Source organism: Taurulus bubalis (genome assembly GCF_910589615.1).
Source record: "Taurulus bubalis genome assembly, chromosome: 14".
Taxonomy (NCBI): Eukaryota; Metazoa; Chordata; class Actinopteri; order Perciformes; family Cottidae; genus Taurulus; species Taurulus bubalis.
This window is the reverse complement of record NC_136602.1, coordinates 27,189,941-27,194,491: the sequence shown is the minus strand read 5'-3', so window position 1 is coordinate 27,194,491 and position 4,551 is coordinate 27,189,941.

The window sequence follows — 4,551 nt, the reverse complement described above, 5'->3', positions numbered from 1 at the left end:
CAGAGACGGGATGATGGTGTTGAAGGCAGAGCTGAAGTCCACAAACAGGATCCTGGCGTAGGTTCCTGGGGAGTCCAGATGCTGGAGGATGTGCTAGAGGGCCATGTTGACAGCATCGTCTACAGACCTGTTGGCCATGTAGGCGAACTGCAGAGGGTCCAGGAGAGGGTCAGTCAGGGTTTTGAGGTGGGACAGGTCCAGGCGCTCAAAGGACTTCATGACCACAGAGGTCAGGGCGACGGGCCTGTAGTCATTGAGTCCTGTGATCCTGGTTTCTTGGGGACGGGGGTGATGGTGGAGGCCTTGAAGCAGGCTGGAACTTGACATGTCTCCAGGGAGGTGTTGAAGATCCCTGTGAACACCAGAGACAGCTGATCAGCACAGTGCTTCAGGGTGGAGGGGGAGACGGAGTCCGGGCCCGCTGCTTTGCGGGGGTTCTGTTTTTTTAAACAGCCTGTTGACGTCCCACTTGTAGCTGGTAATCTGCCTGAGCCCTCTCCAGACAGAAGCAGAGTCACTTGCTGATAGCTGTTGTTGCAGTTTCTCAGAGTACAGTCGTTTAGCATCATCTCACCGCCTTGCTAAACCTGTATTTTGACTCTGTATACAAATCCTTGTCCCTACTCCTGAATGCCTGGTCCTTTTGCAGCCGTAGCTTCCTGAGTTCCGCTGTGAACCAGGGTTTGTCATTGTTATAACTCACCCTGGAGCTGGATGGAACACAGCTGTCCTCACAGAAGCTGATGGATGAAGTTACAGCCTCTGTGTATTCATCCAGACTGTTAGAAGCATCCCAGTCGGTACAGTCCAGGCACGCCCGAAGATCCTCCAGAGCCTCACTGGTCCACTTCTTGAATTTCCTCACCACAGGTTTGCAGAGCTTTAGTTTCTGCCTGTATGAGGGAATCAGGTGAACCATGGCGTGGTCAGAGTTTCCCAGAGCAGCGCGTGGAACGGCGTGATAAGCCCCACTGATTGTGGTGTAGCAGTGGTCCAGAATGCTCTTCTCTCTAGTAGGGCATTTAATAAACTGTCTGTATTTAGGGAGTTCGTGGCTGAGTTTACCTTTGTTAAAGTCCCCAAGGACAATAACTCAGAGTCCGGGTAGGTCCGCTCCACACACCGTATCTGCTCGGCGAGTGTCCGCTGTGCGTCCTGCACGTTGGCCTGCGGCGACATGTAAACACCGACCAGGATGAATGAAGCGAGCTCACGGGAGGAGTAGGGTTTGCAGTGGATGATGAGGGATTCCAGGTCCGGCGAACAGTGCTGTATAATCACTGTTACGTCGTTACACCAGCCGTTGTTGGAGTAGAAACCGATTCCTCCACCCTTCGTCTTGCCGGAGAGCTCCGTGTTGTGGTCCGCTCTGAACAGCTGGAACGCGGACTCCGGTATCGATCCACTGAGCCAGGTCAATGAGCGGACGTTGGAGAGAAATATTCTGTGTGAGATCTCCGTTAACGGAGACGCACGAGCGCGCCAGCACGTTTCCCTCTCCTGCGGCGTTTCACTGCACGAGTGCACCTTTCACAAGAATGTCCAGTAATTCCACAGAAGTTAAAAACGTTGGAAATAAGTCCGCTGGAGTTGTTCTCCTGATGTTCATGAGCTAATCTCTGGTGAAAGAGCTCCGGGAATCGCAGCAGAAAGCGGCATTTAACACAAAAACAGCCATTCCATCTGCGGCACCATCTTTGTTTCCATCTCAGCAACAATAGCAGACTACTTATTCTCTTAAGTTCTCTTAAGTTGCTTAAATCACTTAAGCTTGTGTTAACCACAGACCTTATTTCGGGCGTCTGGTTAGAGACCTGAAATAAGAAAAAAGTTTACTTTTAGACAAGGGATTTGGAGGTGAAAGAAAAAAACGGGTAATGCACTTCATGATATGGCGTTCAGACAGCCAGAGTCAGTCATGCAATGGTCAAAATAGTGTCTCAAAATCAAGATTTCCTGTCTCAAACAGGATGTGACTATATGTCCTATATATAAGAGGATTTAATTTGATGTGTTACCAAATTAGCTTCAAATGAAGGTATTGGTACATCATTTAGCGCTCATTAAAGCTATATTTCCAGGCATATTTACCCACTTGGGCGACGATGTCAAATGTCTTTGAGCATTGATGTGAGCGCGACATTGGGCTATGGCCAGGGGCGGTTTTGGGCACGAGCGACCCGGGCAGTGGGCTATGGAGCCGTACTCTAATGCAGTGGTACCCAACCTTTTTTGAGCCACGGACCGGTTTTGTGTCAGACAATATTTTCACGGACCGGCCTTCACGGTGTAGACGAAAAATATGACGTAATAAACATGACGTAATAAATATGACGTAATACGACCGGCATGAAGACAATTATAAAGTGCATAAAGATACACATCACCATGACGCTGCATTAGTGGAGCCCTGAGCTTGTTTCTCTGCTACGAGCCGGTCCGTCTCGGGGTGACGGGAGAACAAGACCGAGCCCCGACGTCTGTTGTTTATGTCCAGTCTACTGACTCTACTCTGTAACTTAAACCTTTATATGCAATCTGTCACTTCATTAAAACCCGCTTCACAAAGACAGGATGTTGGAATGGAGGCAGGGTTTAGAGCTTTTTTGGCGATCTCAGTAACTCTGCCTTGATTTCAATCCAGAACACAGAGTTGTAACGGACTTTTAAGTTTCACTTTTGGGGAAACATAAGGAACATCTTGACATGTGTCAAGATGTTACGTTTGAGGCTACGCACAGACGGATGTATTTTTTTTTTACCCGGAGGGGGGTCTCGCCCGGGCGTAATTACATGTAGAACCGCCACTGGCTATAACATTAGCTTTGTTTTGTATTCGCGCTAAATGTAACATGCTATTTATGTTACTGTTGCCTTGTTGTTGTGTTAGGAGTTTTGAATCGTTATGTGGTGGCTTTCTCTTTGTTCGCACCTCCTGTGGAGTTGTTTTTTTTCATTGCGTCTTGTCTGTTGTAGGGCTGCAACTAACGATTATTTTAATAATCGATTAATCGGTTGATTATTTTTTCGATTAATTGATGAATCGGATAAGAAAAATAAATTTAAAAAAATCATTAATTTCCAACCCTTTATTCAAAATCCGAACTGATTGCTCCTGGTTGCTCTTTGCCCTGAGCTGTTAATTAAAAAAATAAAATAAAAATGGACTAACACTAAAAACATACACATGTATGCTTTACATCTGCCAAATGTGAGCCCTTTTTACTGTAATTGATCTCCTTGGAGCAGAGGCTGCATTTAGCATACCCTGCTTTATCAATATGTATGAACACTGGGACAGAGGGAAGCTGCACTGCTCCTCTCACGTCTGTTTGGACCTCCACCTGCCTTAAACTCTTTCATTCACATCATCTGACCAATATCTGGGTCTCTTATGACCACGACGTCACGTTGTTGGCTAAGCCCAACGACGTGATTTGCTTCATTCTACTTTGAGTACAAAAATAAAAACCTGCAGCCAGATCCTCCGGTGAGCCGGTTTAACGTTAACGAGTGACTGGTGAACTGAACCAGGCCGGGGGGTGACGGCATGTTTCATCACGTTATGTTTTTTTTTTACAAGCAAGACTGAACTGTAACGGAACATAACGGAACTTTAACGCCAACACAACCCAAACACGTTAGCTAACGCGATAGCAAGCTGACTAGCTTCCATTAAAAACAAGTTTGAGGGAAATGAAGAAAAAAAAGAAGAAACAAAAGATATTAAGGTATAAAGTATAAGGTATATAAGGTATTGGTCAGTGACACCCTGATGACAAACAGGGATACATCTTTGCACCCAATGGACAGACCCCGCAAAGATGAATATTCAGTACAGTGAGGAGTTTTGTGAATTGGTAAGAGCTAAAAAAGACATCCTTCTCACCCGACAGCACCTTATGTTTCTAGCTCTCTGTGTCCTCACACAGCTGGGCCAGCAGACTGCTGCACGGATGAGGGGGGAGTTGAGTTACATTCCTTCCATCAGGGCTGTGTGTCTGCCAACCAGGTCACTCCCAGTTCAGTCCCGGGAAATTGGGAGGGAAGAATTTCCTCTATGTGTCCATAGTAGACACGGCCGCAACCACACAGCAGCCTGTGTGCACTCGGAGCACACGTGTGTGTGTGTGTGTGTGTGTGTGTGTGTGTGTGTGTGTGTGTGTGTGTGTGTGTGTGTGTGTGTGTGTGTGTGTGTGTGTGTGTGTGTGTGTGTGTGTGTGTGTGTGTGTGTGTGTGTGTTTGTGTGTGGTTATGATTCTTGAAACTGAGCACCCCAGTGTTAATATGACTTGCATGTTATTTTCTTACGAGGACACTGCAGGAGAGCTGGGGGTTGTGGGTGGTGTGTAAAGTGTGTGCCTATTGTGTCAAGGTGTGCGACACAAAGTGAAACGGAAAGATAAGAATGTTTTTCCCTCCAAAGTTCGACAATATTTTTCACATTTTACTGGCTCTTGTGCAGATTGAATTGCAACGTGTGCAAAGATATCATCTCACAGCTCAATGGCGTTTGAATTGGACATACTGGGCGCTGCATTTATCAAACCG